General features: G+C 41.4%; 1 protein-coding gene across 1 annotated transcript in view; it reads left to right on the forward strand.

The window, feature by feature from the left end:
- The window catches only part of xkr4 (XK related 4), a 181,191-nt gene that overhangs the window by 134,040 nt on the left and 31,220 nt on the right, over positions 1–15,931 (forward strand). The gene's annotated exons all lie outside the window — the stretch shown is intronic.

Genomic DNA, 15,931 nt, shown 5'->3' on the forward strand with positions numbered 1-15,931 from the left:
CGGAAGAAGCTGAGCAGCTAAAAATAGCACATTACCACCACATTTCATCTTCAAGTGCCAGGGCTCAGCTTTGAAGCAAATGCTTGGTTTTGATCCAATCCAATCAAACCAATGCAGCTGGGGTCACCTCAGATTTTTGACCTAGATCTGCAGTCTACTGTGTGATTGTGGATAATTGTTTCGTCAGTCCTAAGGGTTTATAAATATTGATGATAGCGGCAAATACCTGGTTCTTTGGCTTCCTAATGACAACAGTTTAAATTCAACAGTGAGCCATTTAAAATGATAAATCACAAACTACAAGCATACAGGTTGAATGAGAAATTAGGCTGAGCTTACATTATTATAGCCGTTCAGGTGCAGATGTTTGTGAAGTTGCAGTGATGGCTATTTCAAAATGCATCAAAATCATTTTCAAGGGTCATTAAAAATGAGACCAGTTTTCCTGGGGCTGAAATGTCATTCCAGAACTTTTCCAAATTCTGTATTTTATGAGAACTGATTCCATTCCCTATTTATGCACCAGAGCTATACAGCAGACGTTTCATAATGTTCTCTTTGGAAAGGCAGGAAAGCAGGCAGGTAACATATAACGATTCTCAATCATCATGTGCTTAAGTTACTTATGTAGCGACTCACCACACCGGCATTGAACCGGCTCCTGACATCGCGACGTCGTCGGAGGCCCCGATCCAAGATGGCGCGGGGCCCTCCTTCTTCCCCATCGTTGGGCTGGGAGAGCCTGCGTGTGGGAAGGTCAGGTGACCCGCGCGTGACGTCAGCGCGGGAACTGTAGCGCGGGAAGTTTTCGGCTATTAAAGGCGCACCGCGCCCCTGTCAGCATTCGACCTCCGATTTCGGAACCAGCGACTCTGTGTCTTCATTTCGTAGTGTGTAGCTAGCCGCTACACTTACAACTAAAGCATTTAGGACAGAGGTCATTTCTTTTAACAGGCAGGTATTCCAGAAGGTAAATAAAAGTCGACATGAAGTTCTGGACGAGTTTTAATCGCCTAAAATGTCAGAGAGAATTTATTTCCTGTGACACTTCAGGTGATTAAAATTAAGTCTGACCTGGGTCTTAGCATTTAATTTTGCCTCTCCCAGCAGATTATAAGGCTTTTGGGTGAAGTGGGTAATGTTTATACTGTGATCCAGAAGGGATTGCAGCTGAGTGGAATCAACTGGATGGGTCTTTTCCTGCCTGACACCTTTGCAGATTCACGTTTATCCCCTGAGTAATTAGTCCAGAATCATAAGCACTAAGCCACTCTACGTGTCAGGTACACCATTTTTTAAACTAAAGGCCCTGAAATTCCATCCTTAATTCTGCTGTATTTATCCCAGAGAAGAGAGGTTGTGACCATCTAGGGAGCTGTTCGCTTCAGAATGTTGTGGCTCAGTTCATTTGAAAATCCATCACTGTTGCCACTATTGCCTCACAGACTGGAAGAGTCCTAGCATCACCCCCACACTCTTCCCAGTCAAGCTGCTGCACAGTTCCACCATTCACTGAACAGTGATTTGCGCACAACATTAAGATGTGAAACTAACCACAGAACAGAAATTTCCAGACACCACATCCTCTTTGGTGACCCAGGGCAACATTCATGCCATGTATATCAGGAACACCAGCTGCTTTGTTTCCAAGTAATAGCAATGTCATCAAATTTTAAGGCTTCAGCTGGCCGGGCAAACAAGATTCACTAGATGTAGGATTGTAGGATTCCTTTAAGTGTACATGGGTCCCTGGTGAGGAATTATGCTTTCAGCGTTAGCCCTTCACAAAATGATTTACATTGAATATTTATTGAAGTGATATCTGACCACAGATGCGCCCTTAATGCAAAACAGTGGCGGTTTTCAATTATGCCTTCACTGTGAACACTGCAGAGTGCCCATTGTAAATGAAAAAGAAGAATTGTTGACCAGATGGCTTTTAGGAGAACCAAGCTATTGTTTGGATCAATAACTACTGATCCCAATGAGAAAATCTATTTTAGTAAAGGAATGTCTCAGCCTGGATTCCTGAATTCCTTAGCTTTTATTTGCTCCTTGGCTACAACCTTCACCTTCAAGAAAGGTGCATCTTGCAGTTTGAAAATTGTATGAGTATGCTAAAGGGCAAATGTTGGACACAGTATGTTGGTATCAAATGCCAGAACCCAGAATTCCAATATGCTTTGCTGATGGGAACGAATCGTCACAGAGAAAAGTAACAGCGAATTATTTCTGTAATATCAGCAAACTGTTTGAGAATGAGGTTCCTTGCAACTGAGCTAAATGAGTCATTACCTAATTTCAAAGCATGTACACTTTCCAGCATGTGTCACTGAATACTGGTAGGGTGGAGACTGATTTTTTTCAATCCCACTCTGAAAAATGGGGACATTGAAACAAGTTGTAATAGCCCTACAAATGTTCCTGCTGATATCAACTGCCTTGCTAAAGATCAGGGAATGAAACCTTTCAGGGTTTTATGTTCCAACATCTTCAACTCAATGGATTATTTTAAAACAGAAGTAAAAAATGTTCACAGTTGAAAGAATCAACTATTTGTCTGAAGAGTGACATTACACATAAATTGAGCTGGTCTTTCTTACAAAGGAAGTAATTTCCTTCCCTATATGTAAATGCTGCTTGTACTTCAATTCTATATACAAATGACATTTTTAAGAAATCCTTAATGCTCCTAGCCTGAAGTAAATTAGGTTTCCATGTTTGTGAAAATGTTGGTAACATTTGAATTCTTGAGTTTGGAAGAAGATCTCATCTAAACTTACACAATTCTTGAAGGACTTGATGTGCAAATGCAGGGAGGATATTTCACTGACTAAGGAGTCTAGGACTGGGTGTACAGTTTGAGAATATAGGGCAGGACATTTTGGACTGAGGTGACCAAAAAATTTCTTCGGTGCTGAATCTTTGGAATTTCCTACCCCAGAGGATTGCAGAGAAACAGTCATCGTGTTCATTCAGGGCACAGACAATAGATTTCTGGATTTTAAGGGGAATTGAGTAATAGTGCTGGAAAATGGCACTGGGGTAGAAAATCAGCCATGATCTTGATGAATGATGGAGAAGGCTTGAAGGGCCAGTTGACCTACTCTTGCTCTTATTTCTCATGTTCTTATCATCTCCAATCGACTCTGCCAGACAGGAGGTGTTGGTCCACTGCAGCAAGCTGCCATTTTAATAAATAGTTCTTTTAAAAATGACATAAACATCTTGAATTTTTAAATGATTTGGGATGGTAGAATGAAATGAGCTTGAACAGTTTCAATCTAAGCTACAACCACAAAACTGCTATTAATTTTGTTCATGAGTTATCTGACTTAAAAAGTAAATTTAATTCCCTATTGTATGAATTGGAAATGCCACTTAATAAATTTAAGAAGGGTTCTCCTTGGAATTCAATATCTCTCGTATTGGTTTTTCATTCAGGAATAGTAATAGAGATTTTACAATTGGCAATGACTAGAGCTCATGCTTGGCAAGTTCAGCTTTAAAGAAAATATGAGCTGTAAGTAACTAATATTCTGTTGTAGATTTGGATAGTAAGTTGCTGCTTCTGGGTCCAGGAAATGTGATAGTGTTTAGACCTGCAATTCACTTTTCACCATAATCAGAAAATACAAACAGTAGTGACATTGGTTCAAGTAACAACCAATCTTATATTATTTGCCTCTAAGCATATTATCTGAAAATACATTGAACATATCTGTGAATGATACTTAGTTCTACCACAGCATCATGTCCCTCTATCACTCCACACTCTATAAATTCTCAGTCTGGTTATCTGTCATCCAGTTCTAGGTGAACAGAAACTTGTACCAACTTTGTCCCTGCAATAAGATGTGGTTTCCTCACCCTCAGCTCCACCCTTTTCCATTATACTTGTCTAAAGCAGAACCAGGCTATTTGCAACATTTGTGTCTTAATCCTTAAATGAGCTTCGGAACACGTAACTGTATCCTCAGTAATACTGTCTGTACAGTGCGTGACACCTACCCAGCCTAAGTTTATCTGCTGTTGAAGCCCTCATGCACATCTTTGTTATTATTAAACTTTGCTGTTTCAGCACTTCTGGTCTGACTCCCTCATGCAACCCTATATAAACTTGAAAACTCTGTCAGTATCTTAATTTATACCACTGGTGCCCTATTTTTTCACCCTTCATCTTTGCCCATACAGTAACTATATTGGCTCCACCATTCTGTGTTGTCCTCATTAATAGAATTCTGGCCTAGATAGGGCATTATTACAGTTCAAACAGTATGAGATTGAACAGTATCCCCAGAATAAAGTGAGCCATGTAAATTTCACAAAAGTGTGACAGGGTTTCATAAAGTTTGATGTTCTCTGTGAGGAAAATGATTTTGGTAATTTTGGTCACTAATTCCAGGTATAAGAGCATAGAAGATATCTTAATGACTTAGGAGCAGGTTCTCAGGATTGTAATTCATGTAAACTTGGCAGTTCATTACCAATATTGAAACTTTACAGAAAAATGAATGGCATGTAAAGATCTAAACCCAAAATAGTAACATGCAACATTAGTAATAATGGCTGACCCAAAGTCAGAGTTTATTCTAACTTCATGTAGAATCCTGTGCCCAGGTTGATACCCACATGACGGCTGGGAATTTGTTTCCCAGTGAAGGTCCAGGGGAGACACGCCACAGTGATTGGTATGGGTTCCGCCTTTGTTATCGGCATGGTTTCAGGAAGTGGGCTTCTTCTGTTCATTAGAAAAATATAAATGTCACAGACATATGATCAATAGCTTTAATAGATTCTATTTAGATGAATTTGTTATTTGATCTGCCTAAGGGTGGCATACTTACTGGATGCAGAATTAAAGAGGTTAATTTTAACTTGATTGATATGAACCTCACAGACGTAGGTGTTACATCCCAGCATGGTTATATCCTACCTAATTATTAGGTGATTATATCCCACCTAATGTCACACTGTTTTGACCTCAGTCAGGTGTGGAGTAAAGCCAACATTACATTTGGAGAGACAGGAGACTGCAGGTACATGACCAAGCTCCCAGTTCTATGCTATTTCAACTCCCCTTCCTATTCCCACACTGAACTGTCCATTCGCAGCCTTCTCCACTGCCAGGATAAGCCCAAATGCAAACTAGAGGAACAACACTTCATATTCTGCCTGGGTGGTCTACAGCCCAATGGTATGAACATTGGATTTTCCAATATCAGGTTTCCCACGCCCCCTCCCCCCATCTCTCTCTCCTTCTGATCCACCTCTGATCCTCTGATTTGTGTTCCCTTTCCCGTACACCCTCTAGCCCCACTTCACCCATGTTCGTCCCCCTCCCCCTCCTGGTTAAATGGTTCCATTGATCACGACCCATACATTGTACCCACCAGATCCCCCCTTCCCCCTTTTAGTTTCATTTTCCTACCTCTCCTCTAATTCCCATTATCACCTTCCTGACATCAGATTCCAGCACTGGTAGCCTTTGTTTTCCTGCTTATCGTCCTCCTATACGTGTACATCTTTACCCTTCCCTCCCCCACCTGGCTCCATCTGCCATTTTTTTGTCTCCCTCTACCCATCATTCACTTGCTTATCTCTGAACTCCACCCCTCACCCTCCCCCTCCTCTTCCTGGCTCCATCTGCCCATCATCCTTCACCCTTCCTCAGTTCACCTATCACCCACTGGCCCCTGTTCACCACTCCCCCTCTCCTCTTTATATTGGCTATCTTCCCTCTCCGCTCTCAGTCTTGATACAGGGTTTCGACCCAAAATGAAGACAATTCCTTCCCTCTTCCCCTCTCCCCCCCCCCACCCCCGCCCTTCCACCCACAGGTGTTACCTGACCCGCTGAGTTCCTCCAGCATATTGTTTGTGGCTCCAGTATTACATCTAATTTTGCCAGTTTCTAGATAGATGTTTAGGTTAAAATGGTCCTAGTAGAGTTGATTGGTGTCACTTGGCTTGCCAACTGTCCGTAGCAGAGTGAAACCACAGGGATTTCAACAGCCCAACCTCATCTCAATACTCACAATCAACCTCCCATCTGCTAAGTGTCTTTATGACGATTGTTGATTTAGAATGTGTCGAATATTATCTTACTTTTGGAGTTGATCTCATTTATGATCATCATATTGTGATTGTCTGAATCCTCAGGACTTAACTACTATTATATGTTGACATCAATAAATAGTGGCATTCAAATGAACTGTTTCTAACTCATATCGTTGCAGAGCAACATTATGCTGCTCACAAAATCCTAACCTTAAAAAGTTGTACCCACTTTAATCCAGCATCAGCTGTCAGCCAAGATGTATATACAAGCAAGGTAAGCAGAATTTCTTGGTGGACTTGTCATTTAAAAAACATCATTGCTCCACTGTGCAAATGAAATCTATCTGATTCAACAGAACAACTTTACTTACACCTGATCTCAGGAGATTAACTTCGGTGCTCTCAAGACTTATCTGAAACCTTATATTTTTGCTTCCACACTTGGGTACGGACACACTGAGTTTTCCACACATAGTGCAGAATTAACCACAATGTAACTCTTCTGACAAAAGGTCACTGAGCTGAAGTATTCACTAACCCCACATTTCTCACTCCATGGATGCTGCAATGCCTACTGAATGTTCCCAGTTTAGCTTTTATTTCAGATTTCCAGCACCTTCAGTTATTTTTTCTGCATAATGCACTTGGTTTACTTAACTCACTGAAAGGAGCAAAGAAAAATAATGACATAATATTCTGTGCCTTTAAAACAAGTGAAAGCATGCAAGATAAGCTATAGAGCAAAGCATTTCAGAGACAGCTGCCAAAATCATTTTACAAGTTCACAGAGGATTGTCATTTATTATAATGATGTAAAAGCAAAAGCAGCTGTTCTGAATTTTGTCTATTGCACCACTAAAAGGCAGCAAACTAAGATAATCCTTTAATGTTGATTTTATTGGTGACAGTATGACAATCCAGGAAGAATGAAACATGGTTATCAACCTTTTTTTTGTGAAAGTAGCCTCCTCTGTGTTTATAAATGATTATAAATTTAAAATGATTATTTTTCTGCAGATTCTAAAATGAAGGAGAAGCTGAAAGGGTGAGTGTGTCCTGAGCAAAGATAAAAGAGGGAATGTTGGCTATGGGCATACATTGTTGCAATAAGGTTTCATTGGACTATGTTATTCATTATAGAGATTAATGGTGAAATTAGCTGCATTGTGCTGAAAATAGAGTTTGGTATTGGTATTGGTTTATTTTTGTCACTTGTACCTTGTCTTGCATACTGTCCGTATAGATCAATTCATTGCACAGTGCAGATACATTGAGTTAGCACAGAGTGCATTAAGGTAGTACAGGATAAAAACAATAACAGACTACAGAGTAAAGTGTTACAGATACAGAGAAGTGCATTGCAGGTAGACAATAAGATGCAAGGTCAAACAAGGTAGATTGTGAGGTCAAGAGTCCATCTCACCATATAATGGAACCTTTCAATAGTCATATCACAGTGGGGTAGAAGCTGTCCTTGAGCCTGGTGGTATGTGCCCTCAGACTCCTGTATCTCCTGCCTGATGGAAGAGAAGAGAGAATGACCCAGGTGGTTGGGGTCTTTGATTATGCTGGCTGCTTCACCAAGGCAGCGTTTGTGGCTAAGAGTGAATTCCTCATAGAAGCATCAAATTCTAAATCTAAAATAAATATATTTTATATATTTAGAATTAGCTTAGGTTGGCAGAGAAGTTTGATCAAAGAAGTTCAGGACTCAGATACAATGGGGCAGTGTCCAAAGGGGTACAATGGGTAAATTATAAAAGATGCTCTGGTTCAAGCTCTTGTCAGCAGCACAGTAGCTAAAATTTAGAAACGGCTGGATTGACAGCTAAAGTAGGCTGCATGGGCTATGCGATGTACAAAATCCTGGATCTGTAAATTGTTGAGAAACAAACAACATGAGGAGATATTGAGATAGGTGACCAAAAGCTAATGTGTACTGGCTCCTGATGTACCAATATGTTGCCATTAAATTTATCACCTTTGTCTTTGACTTTGCCCCTCTCTATCTCCAAACCCACTTTTAGCTGTTGGGGTACACAACCCCTGTGATCCTGCAGTGGTGACCTTTTGTTCATCTCCGATTGTGTGGGTTACTTAAAGGAGGAAAGGGGTTAAGGAGTTATTTTGAGGAGGGTAGAGTGGCTTACTGAAGAAATTCAAAATTCCAGGATCCAAGCAATGGAAGGCACGAATGCAGGATCACAGGGATTGTGTACCCCAATGGCTAAAAGAGGGTTTGGAGATAGGAAGGGACAAACCATAGAAAGATTTAAAAAGAAGGGATGATACATTTAATAGCAATATACTGGCAGATTAGGAGCCAGTGCTCATCAGCTAGCACAAGAATGATGGGTGAGAAACTTGTATCAAGTTAAGAAACAAGCAGCAAACTTTTAGGGGAGCTCTCATTTATGGAGGGTGGAAGGGGAGAGCCAAGGTACAACTGAAAAATTCAAGTCCAGGAAAGAAAATGCTTTTGGAAGGTATATGGTCTTGAAGATGGTGCCCCAAGATTAAGAAGAATTTTGAGTCAGATGAATGATCATTCAGTGATAGGAGATTACATGAAGATTCAGTACAAAAGCCTCTGTGTAAAAACTCTTCTAATAGATCTCGAATGCTATGATGAGGATAAAGTCAGAGATGATCTCATGTAATCATGAGCAACAACTTAATGCCATAGTGAGAGATAGAAAGCATGGGTCAGAGAATGGCACTACTTATGAGAATAAGAGGTAACTTGACATACAGCCATAATGGGGGAGTAAAGAATGATGTGATTGTTGCCGGGCTAAGGGACACCTGGGTGGATGGGAAAATATCCAGGAAATGTTGAAATCGGTAATTCATTAGGGAGTCATTGATATGTGAAACAATAAAATGGATGTCTTGAGAAGGGGATTTAGTATTTTCAATTGGACCTTGTCAAAGCAATTTGGCTTTCTTGTCCTTGCAGAGAGAGTAAGTAGGATGGCGGAACATTTTCCATGCAGTGTGCAGTTATGATCTTGAACTAACTGCCTGAAAGGCAAGTGGGATCAGAAAGCTGTTGCATTCAAAAGTGAATTGAATACTTGAGAGAGCCAATTTACAGGGCTACAGTATGGGAGCTGGAGAACAGGACAAACTAGATTGTAAATGCAGATCGCTGGTGCAGGCTGGAGGGGCCAATTGGTCACTTTGCATGCTGTAACACTTCTTGTGATTCTTATGTAAATGTTATTAGTCCAAGGAAATCAAGTAGAGTCAGCCTGTTAATGTCAAGAAGTTACTAATAGTGTATTTCTCAACCAACTCCCAGAAGAAAATAAAAGAATGAAATGCTATAAGTATGAAATATGCAGCAAGTCAGGTAGCATCTGCAAAGAGAGGTCACCCAGTTGGAGATCTGAGTGGGAAAAGTACCAGCAAGATTAGACTTTGAACTAAATGAAGGTTTTCTTATATTACAGTAACTAGTTTGAAATCAGCAACAGTATTGTGTGAAAGTGAAATCTGATACATTTGCTCTCCACAGTCTTAATTAGCACAAATTACAGGCACCATTATAAATGAGTAGCAAGTTCCAGCAGTTGTGCAGAAATGCTTAAATATTAAACGGCAGGCATAATTTCCAAACCATAATGGTACATTTGCATTGGTGTATGTTAAGATCCATTTAAAACTGTGGCAATGTTTTGATATCTTAGCAGTTATGGGACGGGTCAAATCTACCAAGTCTCTCTACCTCAAATTGCCAGCTGTGGTCTCTGCCAGCCTGCACTGAACTGAGCCTGTCGCAGAGAGCCTTCTTTCATTGGCCCTTCACTCCCTCCAAATGGCAACTAGGCTGAGAATGGCAAATATGGAGGGCTTGTGCCCAAGATGACCCTGACGAGCCATAGACAGAACTGAGGTTGGGGCTTGATAGAGGTGATCAAAAGCTGATATGTACTGGCTCCTGATGTACCAATATGTTGCCATTAAATTTATCGCCTTTGTCTTTAAATCTCCTATCACTTATTCTAGCATTTAGAGTTATGTAAAAACTGTTATAGTTGAAGTAAGTAATCATAAAATGTTAAAAAAATAGTTACTTTAAAAAACACCCAAGCACTTAGAAATAATTAAAAACATTAAGCAGAAATAAAATTACCTTCCCTTTTGCTTCCTATTCTGTGGGACTAGTGTGCCTATTGAAATCAATTGGGTTCCAGCTGTTCCCCAGGCAAGGTGCAAGATCAGAGTGACTATTCTGAGCTAATGCTAAAGTATTGTATCCAGGATGGCCCTACTATCGAATCCCATGGGGAATCTAGCAATGGCAGAAGCTGACTGATTACCTCTCCCAATCAGCCATTAAGTCCTGCTTATATACATATAATATCACATACACTTGCATCAGTCCGAGTGACTGAACTTTGGTAGTTCTGGTCAGAACCACAGACCACAGCGAGCACACTTTGGCCCAGGGAATGCTTTAGAACACATTTCCAGCACTGAAGTGTACTTGGAGTACCAAGATAACCCAGTAGGGCCTTCTACTGCTGAATGTGTGGTACTACAATAAAGACAAATTACACAACTTGTCTACCAAGGCAAGAATGTTATGGGCATTACTCAATAAAAATACAGAACAATTGTTTTGATTTCAAAATTCCAAGTCTTTATTTTTCATAATGGTTTTTATTACAATGTTTTGCATAAAAAAACAATACTATATTTTTGTTTAATATTCAATCACAGGAAATTTGAAACTGTGACTTTATCTTAATATATTGCATATGATTCTTATAATTGCTTGAAAAGTATTTTTTAAAGAATATCCTTTTTAAGAAAACTTAAGGGATAATTTTCCATCTGTGATTTCACAACTGGGAGCCTTGTCTGCAGCTTGGAAAATCCAGTGAGCTGCATGATTGCTTTTTTGTAATTAAGTTAAAGATCGGAAAATTGTGCAGAGTACACACCTAATTATGCACCCAGGGCAGGGATTGCTCTCTAACATGAGCACATAGTTGAAAAACAACCCTGTAAATGTAAGCATAAATTACTTGTTGAAATTGTATTGTCATAAGAAAATGAACCTTAATGCTATATTGTCTAATCTGATAGACCTTGGAAGCAGTTTTTAACTCTAATTAATTAAAATAACATCATAGTTCACAGATTAAAAACTATGGCACAGTTCCAAACAAGCAGGACGTGCGTTCAATCCCTTCTTTCCACTGAATGAATTAATTTCAAATGAGGGAGAAATAGAGCTCCAATAGTGCCCTGTTAGAGAAGAGAAATATTCTTTGTCCCCTCCTGATGTCCAACAAGGGCAGGATCAAGGAGAGATCTGCAATGGCACTTAGAATTGCTCATCCCAGCAGTACGCCCACAAGTCTCCTTAAGGAGGAGTGGAAGAAAATTTATTTCATATGGTGGTTTAAGGACATATTTTAGATGTATCTGCTATTAGTGTGACCTTCATTGCTTATTAGAGATTCAGGTGTGCCTTCTACAGGGCATGAATACTGCAGAATTTTAAGATTAGCCTTATAATAAGGCTAATTGTTTCCATCAATCTCATTTACATAGATAAAAATTAATTTGATTAGGATATATCATTAATATCTAAAGAAACCAAATTAATATTTTCACATGTGAGAGTTCTTTGAACTTGCATAACATTGCAATGCAGATAATATGAATGAATTGAGTTTGATATGATTTCACCTTTTCCTGCATAATAAAATCTGGATGAAGAGCCTGAATTATGTACTCATTCTCCTATATTACAAGCAATATAGAAGTATACATAAACCATTTTATGCTGATAGCATGGTTCCATTGGGTGTCCAAATCCCTTCGTCATTATTCTGTTCTGCTGCTCCTTCTGAGTGCAACCTGTGATTAGTATCATGAGAGTGGTTGGCTATTTAAAAAAAATTCCCAGAACTGAGGTAACCCACCTGTCTGGGAGGGAGCCAACAATGGCTGCAGCTCTGGACCCCATGTCTGAGATAACAGCTGCCTATCCCTCCATGATGAATTCACCACTGAAAGTGTACGCTACCCTGTAGTCTTTTCTGAATTCATTAATGGGCAGGGTAGGGTTATCGGTGAGTGTGTGGATGGAAGGATTGTGATTCAAACAGGGAATGGGACTGATATTTTGAGTGAGGAACAGGTGTTGAAAATCATGTACTATCAGAATCAATGGGGGAGCATGGAGATTTGAGACCAGAAGGATCAATGCATGGTTATGGGGGACTGTGTCAACATGTGGGGATGGGGACCGTGCATTGGGAAATGACAAAATCAATAAGTAAAGGGATTGGGAACTCCAGAATCATTGGGGATGGGTAGAATAGTAGGCCGTCAAAGTGTCAGATAGAGGATTAAGGACTACTGGAATCAATCGACACAAGGATGAGGGATTAGCAGCTTCCCAATGGGCAGAGTTCAGTGACCAGTAGCATCATTTGGGGAGAGATTAATGACCCCTTAAACAATGGGCAGAAATCAGAAACTAGCTGATCGATGGGGGTGAGGACTGAATACTGGTGGTATCAATAGCGACAGGGATTGGGGTTTGCTAAAGTTCAATGGTTGGGGTAGCATCAGGGACTGATGGCTTCAGCAGAGTAAGGATCAGAGATAGAAGATTGAACTGGATTGTGGACCAGCACAATCATTGAGAAGAGGGTTCAGGAACATGCAGAATCAAAGGGTAAAAGGATCTGGAGGCACGCCAATCAATGGTGGCGGTGGGGGGGGGGGGGGGGGGTGGGGAGAGTTAGGGTGTTGAGAAGCCACCATAATCAATGAGTGACGGGGTTGGGAATGGCCAGAAAATAATGTTGGGAGAGAGCATGGACCACTAGAATCATTGGGACCGCCAGGATAACTGAAATCGGTGGGGGGGTGGGGGGGTGGTGAAGGACTGGGCATTGGTAGCATCGATGGGGGAAAAATTGTGCACCAGCAAAATCAATGGATAAATGGATTAAGGACCACCAGAGTCAATCAGGGATTACATCGAAACAGGAATTAGGAGCAGGAATAGACCACTCAGCCCATCAAGCCTGCTCCATGGCTGATTGTACTTTGATCTCCATATTCCCACCTACCCCTAATGACTTGTTTACAATTAGCTATCTATTTTAAGGCTATCTAACTCTGCCTTAAAATATCCAAAGAACCTGTTTCTACCATCCTAAGAGTAAGAGTTATTTATAAATGGGAGACTAAGCTGAGGTGCAGTTTTTGTTCTGGACTCTCCCACATGTCAAAGCATTCTCTTGATATCCACTCAGTCAGGACCCTTACGAGTGTCAATCAACTCCCCTCTCACCCTTAGAAACTCCTGCAGACACAAATGTAAACACTCCAACCTTATGAGAAAGACCACCCATTCTAGGTATTAGCCTAGTAAACCTTCCAGTGCATTTCCATTTTCCTTCAAAAGGGGAAACCAATTGTGCATACAGTGACACTGGTCTCACCAATGCCCTATATAGCTGAACATAAGCTCCACACTTTTGCATTCAGTTCCCCTAGCAATAAGTAGCATTCTGTTTGCTTTCATGTACCTACACACTACCCTTTGTGAAACATACAGCAAGACACCTGGATTCCTCTGCACCTCAAAGCTCTCCAATCTCTCACTGTTTAGATATTGCCAGTAAAATGCTGATAATTTGGCATCTGATTGTTCGGAAATCTTGACGGTTCCTAGTCCTGAATGTGAGCCAGGGTGCAGTGTGCAAGTTGGGTATTCAGCCAGAGCTGGGAGTCCAGGATGAAGCCAGGGTCAAGGCCTGAACAGTGGGCCAGGTATGCAGCCAGAGCCAGGGTTGGGAACTGGAACAGCAGGGGTCAAGGACATGAGGAGGTTTGTGGCTAGAGCCTGAGTTTGGAGTCCTTGTATGTTTCCCACTCCCTTTAAACTCGCCGGCGTCACTGGAAAAGTTATTATACTACTATGTAACATGTAAAAAAAATTGAAATAAAAGTGTGTTTGCATATTAATAGAAGTAACATCCAATAGTCTAGAATATCTGCATGTCTAGCACTACCATAGTCGCAAGGGTGCTGGATTATCGCAATATTACTGTATGTTTTTTTTTACTTTTTCTGCCAAAATCGACCATTTCATACTTTCCATCCATTATTGCCAGATTATTGCTCATTTGTTTAATTTATCTACATCTATTTATATCTTCCTTGCGTCCTCTGCACAATTTGCCTTCCTAGTGTCTTTGTGCCATCACACCTTCAGTTTCCTCATCCAAGTCATTTATATAAACTATAAAAATTTAAGGCCCTCGTACCGTTCCCTGTGACACATTACTCATTACGTTTTGCCAGTCTGTTTCCTGTTAGCCAGCTACTCCTCCGTCCATGACAATGTATCACATCCTATGCCATGAACTTTTATCTTCCACCATAGCCTTTAATGTACTACATTACTGAATGCCTTTTAGAAACCTAAGGATAGTATATCCATTGGGTATCCGCCATAAGTGGATCAGGAAGGAAAAGATCAGCATCTGGCAGTCTCGATGGGGGGAAAGATAAGGGACCGGAAGTAGGAAAGAGGGGTAAAGAATGGGGATTGCCAGAAAATAGAAGGGATGTACAGGCATCTGACAGCATCCATTGGGATTAAGCACAACCAGGATTAGTAGTGGGAAAGACCCAGCAGACTCAAGTGTGGAGTGGGTGGGTCGGTTGATTGTGGTGAGAGATTCTGAACAACCAGAAACAATGGGGGGGGGAGAGAGAGAGAGAGAGAGAGAGAGAGAGAGAGAGGTCAGAAAGTGGCAGAGTCAGCAGGGTATGGATCAGGGACAGGCAGAAACAATCGGGGAGGGATCAGAGACTGACAACATTAATTTGGGGATTCATTGACAATCAAAGATAGAGGGTTCAATGTCACCACAATGAATAGGTGGTATCAATAGGGGGGAGAGGCAGGAATGGGGGTAAGGAATGGGAGAACCCAAATTAATGCAGGGAAGGGAATCGGGCACCATCAGAACCAAAAGGGAGAGAGATGGGGGGGTGGGGGAGGTGAATGCTGGCAGCAATAATGATGGAAGAATCAGGAACTGGTGGAAGCAATAGGGGGACAAATCATGGGGCTACCAGAAGCACTGGGATCAGGAACCACCAGGATGAAACAGGGGAGAAGACCAAGAACCAGCATCATCCATGGGGGGAGGATCAAAACGGCCGACATCAATGGCAGGGAAGGAGGGAGGCCACTGGAATGGATGGGTGACTGGCAGGCTCAATGGGGGGAGGATCTGCTACTGGCAGAATTGGTGAGGGGGGAGAGGCAGGGTTGGGGGAGGAGGACGGGGACAGACAGACTCAACAGAGGCAGGGGAAGGATCGGTTACCTGCCACATCATTGAGGGAAATGGATCAGCAGCCAACAGCAACAGGTGAAGAATCAGGCACCGGCAGCACCACTGGCTGGGAAGGATGGAGTCAGGATACATGGGGGAAGGGATCAGGGAGCAGCAGAATTATTGGGGAGAGGGATTGGTCACAACCAGAATTGATGGGGGTAGACATTGGGTATTGGCAATGAAGGGAGGAATCAGAGATGGGGCAAATCGATTACGGGAATAAAGTGAAAAGCTATAGATGCTGGAAATGTGAAATAAAAACAGGAGGCTACAAATTCTCATCGATCAGGCATCTGTGGAGAGAGAAGCAGCTGTCATTTCAACTCAATGACCATTCATTAGAGGGATCTGAGAACAGCATCATCGATGGGAAAGACTTCAGGAATGAGGTTAGTGGGGTACAGTGATGTGGTAGGGAGGGTGAAGGAAACTAATTCCTTCAACTGGCTTGCATCCTACTGGAAGTCCACATTATTGATG

The sequence above is a fragment of the Pristis pectinata genome, chromosome 9 (assembly GCF_009764475.1).
Source record: "Pristis pectinata isolate sPriPec2 chromosome 9, sPriPec2.1.pri, whole genome shotgun sequence".
Taxonomy (NCBI): Eukaryota; Metazoa; Chordata; class Chondrichthyes; order Rhinopristiformes; family Pristidae; genus Pristis; species Pristis pectinata.